The following is a 14,966-nucleotide window of genomic DNA, read 5'->3' as shown; positions in this document are numbered from 1 at the left end:
CTGGGAGTCAGGCTGCACTGTTGAGAGAAGAAAAACATTGCCAGGCGGTCGGCCCGGGAGTCCACCCCCACTAACCCGCCCGGGGACGAGTGAGGGGGGCTCCCGGAGCAACGGGAGCAGGCAGCCCCGCAGCCGCCGGTCCCTCCCGGGGTAACCCAGGAGGGACCACGCGAGTCTTCAAACCCCTCAACCCGGCCACACGGGACCGGGTCGAACCGGGTACTTGGCAACGAGGGAGGGACGCCCCACCTGCACATCAGCCGTCCATCGCCGGGCAGCCCCGAACCGTGCCAGCAGGATGGCGATCAGCCCACCACCACCCTCGCCTGGGTCGGAGGCAACGGCAGGGAAGAGCCAGGCGGCTCCCCATCCCGCACGCCTCCCACCGAGAGGAGCCGGAGTCCCCTCGCAGGCCCTCGGCCCCTTCTCTTCCAGGCCGCCCTGCCGTGCGAAAAGGGCCACTCCTCCATCACCCGGAACCAGGTCGAGCCAGGACTTGGGAGGGCCCAGTCAGCGCCAGAGCCTTTTCAAGGGAGGGGTAGTGCCAGCCAGGGGATGCACTGCCATTCGGTTTCCCCCCCTCCCTGCTCGGGGGGGTCATGCCAGGTGGGTTCCATCTCGGAGAGGGACAGCGGTTGGGGGCCGGCCCCCATCCCCAGTTGGGCCTTCCCCAGGGGGAAGGAGCCCGCCGAAGTCCCAGTCCTCGCCCCATGCGGCTTCGGACGGACCGCTCCACTGGGTCACGCCAGGGCCGGGCCCTGTGCCTACGGTGCGTGCTCGCAGGAGGCGGGCCAAGGGCTTCGGGCTGGCGCAGTCAGTCGCTAGAGCCACTCCGCCGTTAATGATCCTTCCGCAGGTTCACCTTCGGAAACCTTGTTACGACTTTTACTTCCTCTTGATAGTCAAGTTTGATCGTCTTCTCAGCGCTCCGCCAGGGCCATTGCCGACCCCGTCGGGGCCGATCCGAGGACCTCACTAAACCATCCAATCGGTAGTAGCGGCGGGCGGTGTGTACAAAGGCCAGGGACTTAAACGCAAGCTTATGACCCGCACTTACTGGGAATTCCTCGTTCATGGGAAATCATTGCAATCCCCAATTCCTATCATGAACGGGGTTCAGCGGGTTACCCGCACCTGTCGAAGGGTAGACACACACTGATCCGTTCAGTGTAGCACGTGTGCAGCCCCAGACATCTAAGGGCATCACAGACCTGTTATTGCTCGATCTCGTGTAGCTGAACACCACTTGTCCCTCTAAGAAGTTGGACGCCGACCGCTGGGGGTCACGTAACTAGTTAGCATGGAAGAATCTCGTTCGTTATCGGAATTAACCAGACAAATCGCTCCACCAACTAAGAACGGCCATGCACCACCAGCCACAGAATCGATAAAGAGCTTATCAATCTGTCAATCCTTTCCATGCCCGGGCCGGGTGAAGTTTCCAGTGTTGAGTCAAATTAAGCAGCAGGCTCCACTCCTGGTGGTGCCCTTCTGTCAATTCCTTTAAGTTTCAGCTTAGCAACTATACTCCCCCCCTGGTACCCAAACACTTTGGTTTCCCAGAAGCTGCTCAGCAGGTCATGGGAATAGCGCCGCTGGATGGCTAGTCGGCATAGTTTATGGTTGGAACTACAACAGTATCTAATCGTCTTCGAACCTCCGGCTTTCATTCTTGATTAATGAAAACATTCTTGGCAAATGCTTTCGCTTTGGTTCATCTTGCGCCGGTCCAAGAATTTCACCTCTAGCGGCACAATCCGAATGCCCCCGGCCATCCCTCTTAATCATGGCCCCAGTTCCGAAAACCAACAAAATAGAACCGGAGTCCTATTCCATTATTCCTAGCTGAAGTATTCAGGCGGCCGGCCCGCTTTGAACACTCTAATTTATTCAAAGTAAACGCTTCGGACCCCCAGGACACTCAGTCAAGAGCATCAAGGGGGCACCGAGAGGCAGGGGCTGGGACAGGCGGTAGCTCGCCTCGGACCGCCAGCTCGATCCCAAGATCCAACTATGAGCTTTTTAACTGCAGCAACTTTAATATACGCTATTGGAGCTGGAATTACCGCGGCTGCTGGCACCAGACTTGCCCTCCATTGGATCCTCGTTAAAGGATTTAAAGCATACTCATTACAATTACAGGGCCTCGAAAGAGTCCTGTATTGTTATTTTTCGTCACTACCTCCCTGAGTCGGGAGTGGGTAATTTGCGCGCCTGCTGCTTTCCTCGGATGTGGTAGCCGTTTCTCAGGCTCCCTCGCCGGAATTGAACCCTGATTCCCCGTTGTCGCCATGGTAGGCACAGAAAGTACCATCGAAAGTTGATAGGGTAGACATCCGAATGTATCGTCGCCGTCACGGGGGCGTGCGATTGGCCCGAGGTTTTCTAGAGTCACCAAAGCGGCCAGGCGAACCTGAATTGGTCTTGGTCTGATAAATGCACGCATCCCGGGAGGTCAGCGCTTGTCGCCATGTATTAGCTCTAGAATTACCACAGTTATCCAAGTAACAGAAGGAGCTATCAAAGGAACCATAACTGATTTAATGAGCCATTCGCAGTTTCACTGTACCGGTCATGTGTACTTACAAGCATATAATATAGGCAGGATCAACCAGGTAGCCGTACCTGCTGACGGGGTGGATACGGGTGTCCGGGTGCCAGGGTGCCCATCTCCCCGACCGGACAACCTTCACGCACCCCTCCCTCTCGGGAGCCTGCTAGGGGAAGGAGCCCACCCACCTGGGCAGGAGGGCTCGGTGGAGGGGTGGAGGGTGCGGTCGCATGGGCACCGGCAGGCCCAGATGTCTACCCCGGAAGGGAGAGGCGGGCCGAGGCGCAGCCTGAGCGAGACGCAGGGGTACCGGAGCCTGGCGGCGGCGGCGGCAGCGACACCCCTCGGAACAATTGTTCCGAGCTGCTGTGGAAATGTGCTGGGCGGAGAGGGGTGACTGCGTGGCGCACGGGGCCTACGAACCTGCTGGGCAGCAGCATCCGAGGGCCTGGCGCCACCCAACCCCTTCCGCTTGGGTCGGACCACTGGGGGACACGAGCTGCCGGGGCAGCTCGGCCTTCGCTCTGCTGGATAGGGTGAAGGGCCACCCGCCAGGCCCTCGAGTCAGACAGTCCATGCAGGGGGGAAGCTCCTTGCTTGAGACAACAGCCGAGGCTGGCCAAGCAGGCAGGACCCAGGACGCGTGACCAGATGGCCGAGGGGAGAGGTGCGACAAGATGGCCGGGACCGAAAGGACTCCCATCTGCCCACCCCGAGCCTTCGCGCTAGGGTTCCCGCCTGCCTATGCAGGGCCCGGAGACTCCGCTTCCCGGGGGCTCAGGGACCCCAGCTGGGACTCAAGCCCGGGTAAGGACCACCGGCGCTCTCGGGCCCGGACGATGACTGCCCGGGAACCATGGAGCCCATCCCGGGCACTTTGCCTCGCAGCGGGCCGGAGGAGGGAGCCCCGGACGCCTAGGGAGGTGTTGCCCGGGCATAGCCCATCTGGTCCCCGGCAGAGAACCGCCAGCCCGGGAGGGGTGACCCGGCATACTCTGCCCCTAGTAATCCGGAGGAAGGCTACCCCTCTTTCTGGGAACCTGTGCGCACCGCGAGGCTCAGGGGACCCTAGGCGCGAACGTGCCCAACCTCCTGGAGCCCTGGCTGGGATCCGGGAGGCAAATGAGCCCTCATCGGGACTTCCAAGCCGGCCCGGCCATCTGGTCACTCCATTGGAAAGCATTGCGCGTGACCAGATGGCCTAGGGGAGAGGTGCGACCAGATGGCCGGGACCGAAATAACGCCAATCTGCCTGCCCCGAGTCTTCGTGGGAAGCCTCCTGCCTGCCCTTGCAGGGCTCAGGGGCTGCAGGGCTCTGGGGCTGCAGGGCTCGGGGGGGGGGGGAGCTCGGAGACCCCACGCTGGGCCTCAGGCATGCGTATCTGGCTTCAAAGGAGTCAACTGATTTCACTCATGGTGACAAAGGGGACTCTTCATCGGACAAGGAGTCAGAGGAGGAAAAAACGGCGAAAGAATCTAGGAAGGAACATCACCTGGAGGTTCCCAGTCAGCCTAAGCTCCTTACCTTTGACCCTATGGACATCGTCCACCCTAATTCCACCGCGTGGCTTCCATCACAAGAGGTGGCAGATTATGTACAAGCACACCTCAGACTTCCCTTTGACAAGGACGTTAGGGCTCGACTGCGGTCGGAGTGCCCTAGACCTGCTCTAGCGGCGCAAGTTGCGGCGACACCCGAAGTGGATCTGACAATGCTTACATATTTAAAGAAATATGCCAAAGACCCCAAGAAAGGCATAGATCGTGCCTGGTGGACGTGCCAAGATAAATTGCTGGATCTATCCGGACCACTTACCAAGATACTGGAAATGGGGTTTCAGGCCAAAGAATCGGGTTCCCTGATAGACCCGGATGAATTGATCGAATGGATGCAGCAGGCAGTGTGCCTGTTGGGCAACGCCAACTGCGCCATGTCGAGCGTGAGGAGGCACTCTATCCTCCTCAAATTGGACCCCAAGTTAGCTGAGTTATTCTCTTCAGAGGCGGGTCCCGTGGCCCAAGGTCTTCTCTTCGGTCAGCCGTTTTTGAAGGAACTGACCAAGTTTGAGGATACTTTCAGCGGTTTGGACAAGGTCGCAGGAATCCCTCAGGCGTGCCTTCCGACCGGTTTTCACCAGGGCCGGACGAAATCGAGGGCGGTCGTTCGGCCGTGGGTACAATCAAGGCACCCCACATGGACAACAACACCAAAGAAGAGGTTACCAGGATTATAACTCCGGCAACTCCTCCTTCTACCCCTCTCGAAGAGGTCGAAACCGCTTCAGGAGAGGCCGATTTGGTGGCAACCAAGGAAACCACCAGGACACCGGAAATGCAGGTGAGGCTCATTCCATTTTCAGAAGTAATTCTGGGGGGTTGCATTCAATTTTTTCTGCAGGCCTGGCAAACGATCTTGCAAGATGCTTGGGTATTGGAGACAGTTCAGGGGTACAAACTGGAATTGTACGATACTCCCTCCCAGGGTTCCCTTCCTCCCCCCATTCATTTTTCTCATCAAGATCAGGATTTCATTAGACAAAATCATTGATCTTCTAAAAAAAGGGGCTATCGTTGCCACTCAACCATATCCTCGAGGCTTCATCAGCACGGTTTTCCTAGTCCAGAAGAAAGGGGGTGGATCCAGATTAGTTCTGAACTTGAAAGAGTTCAACGGGTGGATCATTTATCGACATTTCAAAATGGAGGGCATCCATTTGTAGCGGGACCTTCTACAGGAAGGGGATTGGATGGTGCGTCTCGACCTGAAGTATGCCTATCTTTCAGTGCCCAACTACGCTCCACATCGGAGGTTTCTACAGTTTCTCTGGCAGGGCGTCTGCTACGAGTACAAGGTCCTTCCCTTCGTACTTTATCGTCAGCACCTTGGTGCTTCACGAAACTCCTGCGCCCAGTCATGGAATCGTTGCGAGCTCGGGGAGTTCGCTAGATCGTCTACCTCGACGACATCATTATCATGGCCCGTTGCCCTCGTCTGGTACTTATGCACCTAGAGTGGACAATTTATTTGCTTCAGAATCTAGGGTTCATGGTGAACCTGCAGAAGTCCATTTTGTCCCCTGCGCAATCTATAGAATTCCTGGGTTTTCAGGTCAACTCTCGAAGCTGCCCGCTTCTCCTTCCCGCGCGAAAGATCAGAGCAATCAAGAAAGAATTGAGATTGATTGTGAGCAAGCGGATTGTGTCCTTGAGGGCGGTGGCCCAAGTTGAGGGCCTGTTAGCTTCATCGATCCAAGCCATATTTCCAGGACCAGGCCTCGGGTATGCAGAACAGATCCCTCTTTCTGAGGAAGCGAGGTGGGAGATGTTATGGTGGTTAGATCACATGGTGTCGTGGAATGGCAGAGCCATATTCGGATCGAGTAGTCCCGAGATAGTGATCGAATCAGACGCCAGCCGCTGGGGCTGGGGAGCCCGCTGCGGTCCGATTTCGACGGGGGGGTCGGTGGTCTCCAGAGGAGCTTTCACTACACATCAACTGTCTAGAGCTGCAGGCAGGCCTCATTTGCAATTCGCAGTCTTTACCCCCAGAAGACGAATTGCTGTATCCTCCTACGGATGAACAACGTATCGGCAGTTCGATACGTGAACAAGCTGGGCGGGACAAAATCACGGATTCTTGCGGAGATAGCCAAGGACTTTTGGCACTATTGTCTCCAGCACAAAATATCAGTTGTGGCGGAATATCTCCCAGGGTGCAACAACGACGTGGCGGATTGGCACTCTCGGTACCTATGCGATTACAGCGATTGGAGGCTTCATCCTCGAATCTTTCGCTTCCTGAACCAGACATGGGGCCCTTGTCAATTGGACTTGTTCGCGTCTCGCCTGAACAAACAACTCCCAAAATTTTTCAGTTGGCGTCCGGACCCGGAGGCGATAGCCTCGGACGCGTTTCTGCAGGTCTGGCCTTCCGGCCTTTGCTATGCCTTCCCGCCATTTGTAATGATTCCCAGAGTACTGGCGCAGGCCAGGCGTCAGCAAACGGAGCTCCTTCTAGTCACTCCGTTGTGGAGAGCACAAGCTTAGTTCCCAGTAGTACTGGAGATGTTGAAGTGCTATACCGATGTTGCTTCCTCAGACATGGAATCTGTTGCTGGACCCTCACAAACAACTTCATCCCTTGGTATTAGCAGGGCAACTCCCGCTGGTGGCATGGTGAGTTTCAGGGATAGATGGGAGATCCCTGGCCTTTCGAGAGACGCTAGCACCTTCATTAAACAGGCTTGGTCAGACAAAACCCACAGGCGGTATTCATCAGCATGGAGCAAATGGTGTAGCTGGTGTGCTCAACGGGAAATCGATCCCACTACAGCAAATGTCTCCATGATCATGAACTATCTGGCTTCCTTAGCATCATCGGGTCCTGCGTACAGAACAGTTACAACTTTTCGTTCTGCGATTTCGGCGGGACATGTTTAGCTGGATGACAAAACGGTGGGAGAACATCCCTTGGTCTGCAAGCTGCTAAGGGGATTCGGATGGTCAAACCCCCATGCCCAAAGTACGCGTTCCTATGGGATGTTGCAGTGGTTCTACGGTTTTTAGAATCCTGGCCTGCTAACGGATATTTATCTCGCAAGCAGATTTTGGCCAAGTTGGCCATTCTGTTATGTTTGGTCTCTTGCAAAAGAGTGTCTGACATCAGAGCTTTGGTGCAATACCACTTCGGTTTCTTATCCTAGTTTTCCAGATAATCCGAAATTATGTGTGGTTCAATGCCTCAAAGCATATGAGGTAAGTACTGCTGAGTTTCGTTCTGATATGCAAGGTCAACTGTTTATTGCTTTACAAAAACCGTTTCGTCCAGTGACCCCAGCCACTTTAGCTCGCTGGGTCCGTTGGATCATGAGCGAGGCAGGTATTGATGTTTCTAAGTTCAGGGCTCACTCAGTTCGAGGGGCAATGGCCTCTAAGTCCCATGCTCTGGGAGTAACGCTTGCCGATATAATGACGGCAGCTGATTGTTCGACAGAGTCCGCATTTAAGTCTTTTTATTATAAACCGATTGTGGATGTGGCATCGGTAGGGGTGGCTAAGCTTTGAACAAGTATAATCGGAGCCTCTGGTCCTGACATAGAATTAAAAATTTGCGAACAGACGTGACAAGAATTTTCAATTCTATTAAGGACACGGATGCGAGGATTATCCAACCCAAGACTATGTGTTATACTGAATCATATGTCATTGTTATTTGATTATACTATTGACTTGTTTTCCCACCCTGATTAAATTATATTATATATGCGAAAAGTTCTAGCGTGACCGTTGTTACGGGACTTTCTCTTTGTTTCAGGTACAAACGGCAAGTAAGGATTTCTGCCTTCGCCTTCCTGGGTTCGTTGGAGTGTTCTGTCAACTGTGAGGTGCGGTGGCCTTTCGCCAGTTTCAAGACGCAGAGTTTTTCCACCCCGAGAGCTGGAATGTCCCTGTTGGACTTCAGAACGTGGATTTTCGTACTAAATGGTTTCGGTTAAAGACTGTGTTCAATTTGAATGGATATATCAGGATGTTGGACTTAAAGTTTTTCTAATGGATCATGCAAAGAAAGAGGAGGTTACTTCCTCTGTGAGACCTTATATAGGGTACTCTCTATGGTTATGGGGTACCTAGTGCTCATGGGATTTGTAGTTTTTACGAAAAAAAGTGTGGTTTTTTTATTGGCTGCTGTAAAATAAATGCAAAGAAATGAGAAGCATAATCCTCGCCTGCGTGTCCTTAATAGAATTGAAAATTCTTGTCACGTCTGTTCGCACATTTTTAATTCTGATTCATAGGAAACATTACATTTCATAGTGATCATTAAGACCTTTACTTATTACTGTAGAAAGATATTTAATCCAAAATGTTTCCCTGCTGGGTAATTGTGTGTAAGAATTAGTGCGAGTTGTGAGTTTTTCTAAAACGGTAAATCTCAGTTGTGGGATCGTATGATGGAAATCAAGCCAGTCATATGATCAAAATCAAGCGAAAATAAAGTTGAACTTGTACTGAACATCGAAAAAGATTGAATGACCTTGAATTCCTATGATGTTTTGTTTTAGGTTTTATAAAATGGTACAAAGCTCTTTGAGATATTTTGAGTGTAAAGAGGGGTCATTAGTTTATAAGGTGTACAGCTGGAACATCAACATTAGCAACATCTAAATGTGATAGGTCACCAATCTGCCAGCGTAAGTTTGGTGCAAAGAGAATAGATCAATGAGGCGGGAGTAACAAGCAAAGGTTGATCACGTGGTGTGGTGAATCCAGGCAAGATTAGAGCGTATGACGTATAGACTAACTTGAAGTTAGTTAAAATTGGAAAGTAATGTTGTAAAGCCTTGATGGATGTTCAAAAAGCAATAAAAGCCAGTCCATAACGTTGGATGAAATTGGTTGGCTCGGGTATCTGAGAAATGTAGAGCTGAAGTTGTGGCATTTTGTGAATCTGTTGCAGTAGATCTGAAAGTGAGTGACTTGATTGTCTGAAGATTTAAATATAATTTTAAAATGAGCCCACATGTTATACACGTTTGGGAATATAGATTACTCTGTCCTCAACGCATTTGAATTCAGACCGAACAGCATGCAGGACACTAAGCTCTGCTCAGCACTATCCACCAGATTGTGTCTTAGAAGCCATACCCAGTCTGCACCAAGCCTATGGTCCCCATTGTGAGGGTCAGAATCAGTATTTCTGATTTCAGTCATTTAATCTTTATAGCAGTACGTAGTGGCGGCCCGGTAGGTATTGTTGTGTCAAACAGGCAGGGGGCTCTATTCTGTTATCGTACTGAAGGACCGATTTTGAAAGATACTAATTCTTTAAAGTACAGTTATCTGACTGCATAGCTATCTGAGTCATATTCTGTGATTCGTGATTTCATCTATGCATTTGTGTTATTAAACTATCTTGGAAGAAAAATATTTAGTTTGCAACATCTTAGGATAGCTTAATTTCCAAGATTTTGGCATTGTTTGCTGCCTTGTCTGCAGTTTTAAGAAAGGACTAGGTCGATCTCCGAACATATATTTCGCTTTTATATGAAGTACTAATCTAACATAATTAGTGTTAAACTGTAATTTTGTTATTGCTCACTTTGTTTATCTTTTTCCATTGTACATCAAAAGGGTGACTAGTACTGAAAATGTGTGTGTGCCTGTTGGATAGTGCCACTACTATGATTCTCAAAATAACCCTTTCTGGACTCTTCCTAACTCTACCCCTTCTTGCATCATCTCATACCTATTTTACTATTCCGATTCCCCCCCCCAAAAAGCCTTTCTTAACCCTTCCCTCTGAATCTTCTGCTCCCACCTCCCTTTTACTCATCCCAAGCCTTCTCCTACTGTTATGAGCTCCAAACCAAACAAAGAAACATTCTAAATCCTTCCTTCTTCTATGATTTCACTATCCTTTTCAATCCAAATAACAGGCTAACATGTCCACCACTCAAATTAATTTCAAACTTCACTATACTAATTCACCCGTAATCCTTTATGGGTTCCGGAGTAGTGTGCTATTCGTCGAAAAAGCACTTCAACAACTCATCAGGGGTAGCAAGCGCTATATAAATGCAAACCTTTTTCCCTCTTCTATCCCTCCGCTATCCTTCTCAATCCAAATAACTAACATACCCACCACTCAAATTACGTTCATATTTCACTATACTAATTCACCACTAATTCTTTATGGGTTCCGGAGTAGCATGCTACTCGCTGAAAAAGAGCTTCAACACCCCATCAGGGGTAGCAAGCGCTATATAAATGCAAACCTTTTTCCCTCTTCTATCCTTCCACTATCCTTCTCAATCCAAATAACTGACTAACATATCCACCACTCAAATTACTTTCATATTTCACTATACTAATTCCCCACTAATCCTTTATGGGTTCCAGAGTAGCGTGCTACTGGCTGAAAAAGCGCTTCGATGTCTTGTCAGGGGTAGTAAGTGCTATATAAATGCAATTACAATTATGCACCCACTCATGTTCACTACAGCTGGGCCTCAGGGATCACTCACACACCTACTAAGATACTTGCACACCAACTCACAGACCCACTCAGACACTCATGCCCCCACTCACAGATCCACTCAGTCTCATTCACCCACTCACAGATCTACTCAGAGACTCATGCACCCACTCACAGACCTAACTGAAACACTCATACAACCACTGACAGACCTACTCAGAGACTGATATGCCCACTTACAGACTCACTGAGAGACTTATGTACCCACTCATGATCACTACAGCTGGGCCCCAGAGATCACTCACACACCTACTCAGAGACCTACACACCCACTCAGTGTCTCATGCACCCAATCACAGATCCATTCAAAGACTCCTAACACTCGTTCATGGACCCACTCAGAGACTCACACACCCACTCACAGATCCACTCACGTTTAAACACTACATTAGTAAGCTACTGTTTTTTATTTACAATATGTGTATATATGTGTTTTACACTTTTTCAAAAACATGCTTTCCTCATGACTTTCCTGCGAAATCGAACCATACAACCCCGATATATTTTGCGATAAATTTGCACCAAATAAAACATTTAGGAAAAAAACAGGTATTAACACACAGAAACATGGCAAGGACAGACACAGAGAAATAAATAAATGGGTGGTCAATTATGCAGGTGAAGTGTACATTAGACACTTACACAATGAGAAAATAGTAACTAATGTCCCAGTACAAAACTATACAGTTGGGTAGACATTTTTCACCAAACTGTGGACTCTTCTTAGAAAAATGAGAATCTGTTATGGCCCGAATGCACTTTTCAGATAAACTAAACCTCAAAGGTCTTATAATTATAAAAATAGCAGGTGCCACTTAAGTAAAATGGAAATGATTCTAACTTTTTAGGCTTGGCGAATGAAAAGCAAAAACGTTTACTCTAATATTCAATATTGAAAAATGATCTGCCATCCTCAACAGAAGTGAATGCATCGTAAATATATTGGAGCTCAATTTGAACTTCAATGAGGGTGACAAATTAATTATTTAATTTTGTCTCCTTATAAGAGCAGTGTGCATGGCTCTCCCCTTTAAATATCGTAAGTATGCAAATCCCCAAAATCCACAGCACCACTCACACACCCACTCACAGACCCATACACTCCCTAACACACCCACCCACAGACCCAATGCAGCACTTACACTGTCAATCACAGACACACACAGGCACTGACACAACCAGTCACAGACCCACACAGGCACTCACATAGCCACATAGAGATAGACCACCTCACACAGCCACTGACACACTCCCACTCACACTCAGAGACCCAAACAGATACTCATACACCCTCTAAAAGACCCAGACAGGTGCTCGCACATCCATTGTGAAACATTACCGGTTACAGTTATGAATAACAATATATAAAAAACTTAGAAATTCACTGAGAAAAACCAAAGCCTACAGGGACGTTATAGTTAGGAAATACAATTAAACAAAACACTTAAAAATTCACTGATAATATAGTTAGGCTCACATTTCACTCAGACAAAACAATAGAAATTCAGCAGTTATATTTATTGGAGCTAACTAGAACTTACCGCAATGCACTGCTTATGACCTTAGATATTACATCACTAGTGACTTGGTCAGTGGCATCACTGATGAGATCTCAAATGACATCACTGATGATATCAACCACAGAACCACTCACACACCCACTCGCATCTCTAAACAGCCTCTCCAAAACCTACTCACACATTCACACAATCACTCACATACCCATTCACAGACCCGCACAAGTACTCACACAACCATGCAGTCATCCATAGAGCCACTCACACACCCACTCCCTCACACAGCCACTCACACAATCACCCATATAGCTACTCCTACAACCAGCCACTCACCCATGCAGCCACTCACACAGACACTCACTCACTCTCCAATACAGCCACTCACACAGCAACTCACTTAACAAAACACCAACTCATACAGCCACTCACTCAATATATGTTGGAAGTAGTATCGCACATTAGTAGTACACCTAGTATACTTTAACACTCATAAACATTTAGAAAATACTTGGACTCACTAGATGTCATCAGTGTTGTCATCAGTGATGTCACTGGCCATGTCATCAGTGATGCAATATGTTCGGTCATAGGCAGTGCATTGCGGGGTGTAAGTTATAGTTAGCTCAGATACCTATAACTGCGGAATTTCTATGCTTTTGTACAAGTGAAATCTGAGCCTAACTACAACTTCCCTGTAACTTTAAAACATTTTTTTTTAAAATATATATATATATATATATTTTTTATATATCCAACAACAAAGTTTACCCAATGGATGAGCCGCCAGGTAAGTTGATATTGCACTTATGTTGAAGAAATGCAGCAGACAGAATTAGCGGTCAACTGGCTTTATTACTTCCTTCGCCAGACGCGTTTCGGGTTTCTCCCTTCTTCGATGGCGTATAAACAGGCAAATGTCATGGCAAAACAGTGCTACTATATATAACCCTGAACCTCCCCCAGTGGGTGTGGCCACTCCTGTGGCCTTCTGGTTCACGTAGTTCACACATTAAAGCTTTTAATCTTCAGTGAGCTTGTCAAACAAATTTGCACGTGTCAAAATGAAAATGTCAAACACCCCAGTGGGTAAAAGCACAGTCCCGCTACAGAACTGCTGCTGTTTACGCATACCCTCAGGCATTACCTCCCGTTAACCAGGTGACCCTCTTTAGAATCACCACGGGCCGCTACTGCAGCGTGGCTCCATCCGCGGCTGAGCAAGCCACTAAAAATCCAACAACAAATTTTGCCCCACTGGATGAGCCACCAGGTAAGTTGATATTGCACTTATGTTGAAGCAATGCAGCAGACAGAATTAGCGGTCAACTGGCTTTATTACTTCCTTCGCCAGATGCGTTTAGGCTTTCCACTTCTTCGATGGCGTATAAACAGGCAAATGTCATGGGAAAACAGTGATACTATATATAACCCTGAACCTCCCCCAGTGGGTGTAGCCACTCCTGTGGCCTTCTGGTTCATGTAGTTCGCACATTAAAGCTTTTAATCTTTCTTGGGTCAAACCTTTAGTTGATGGATATGAGCGGCTGGCCCAGCCGTGGAAGAGCCCCACCGCATGTATGCGGACCCGTGGTGTGGCCAACCGGCTACACCAATCAGCGGGAGTTAGCTCGTAATGGATGGCGAAATCAAGCAGCAGCATTTATGTGGACTGAGTACCATGCCACTGGGGATTTTAAAGGATACTTTATATGCGAACTGTAAGGCAACACTCACTGGAGATTAAAGGTTGTGCAAACTACCAGAACCATAAGGCTGCAGGAGCAGTCACGCCCACTGGGGCTGGTTTGAGACTATAAAAGAGTTGCACATTGGAGCCCTGCTTTTCGGGTGAAGCACCAATAATTAAGGGCCAAAGCCCGAAACGTGTCTGGCGCTGAAGCACGAGGACTGGTTTCACGTTACATTGACTACTGCCTTCATTAAAATAAGTGAGAGAACTACCTACCTGAGTGACTCTTCCTTGGGGCAAACCTTTTGCTGATATATACTGTATATATATATATATATATATATATATATATATATATATATATATATATATATATACCAGACACGTCCTCCGAGCACTGGAGCCCCCGACCCTACAGGGCGGCCTCTGAAAACATTGGGCACGGAGAAGCCCAACAATCCAACAGAGCAACGCAGAGGCCCAATTCCAAGGTATTAACTTTATTTACAAAGGCGCAGCAGCATGTCATGCCTCCTTCTCTCCTTACGCGTTTCGGCGTTAGCCTTGTTCACAGGAAATAGAAATCAATTGCAAAGTGCATCGTGCGTGCTTTTAAAATTAGAGGTCACGTGACTACCACAATACTGCATCTCCCACAGTGCATTTCACAAGTTAAAGTTTTCTTTTAGGAAAATCCATTGTACTTTTTGCCCATTGCTCAATTATATCATTATGTAAAGTGCACTTGTGTTGGTGTTTTAAATCCCAATGGAAAATAGTCACGGAAGTTTTCATTTCAAATCCGACTAATGTCCGATTCCTTTAACTGCCTTCAAACAGAGTGCATACCTTGGGAACGATCGGCGTGGGACATCCTCCCCGCCGAATCCCTTCCTCAGCCCACACATTTTCGCTATTTGCTCTGTTGGATTGTTGGATTGTTGGGCTTCTCCGTGCCCAATGTTTTCAGAGGCCGCCCTGTAGGGTCGGGGGCTCCAGTGCTCGGAGGACGTGTCTGGTAACTAATGTGGAGCATGACCCACTCGCTCACACAAGCCTACCGAGGAAAGGAATGCTAAATAGCGAAAATGTGTGGGCTGAGGAAGGGATTCGGCGGGGAGGATGTCCCACGCCGATCGTTCCCAAGGTATGCACTCTGTTTGAAGGCAGTTA

At 48.8% G+C, this 14,966-nt stretch overlaps 1 pseudogene; it reads right to left on the bottom strand.

The window, feature by feature from the left end:
* Window positions 1–839: 839 nt before the first annotated feature.
* Window positions 840–2,618, bottom strand: LOC146862468 (18S ribosomal RNA; annotated as a pseudogene).
* Window positions 2,619–14,966: the final 12,348 nt, after the last annotated feature.

This window comes from Triturus cristatus, chromosome 2_2 (assembly GCF_964204655.1).
Source record: "Triturus cristatus chromosome 2_2, aTriCri1.1, whole genome shotgun sequence".
Classification (NCBI taxonomy): domain Eukaryota; kingdom Metazoa; phylum Chordata; class Amphibia; order Caudata; family Salamandridae; genus Triturus; species Triturus cristatus.
This window is presented reverse-complemented; position numbering and strand designations above follow the sequence as displayed.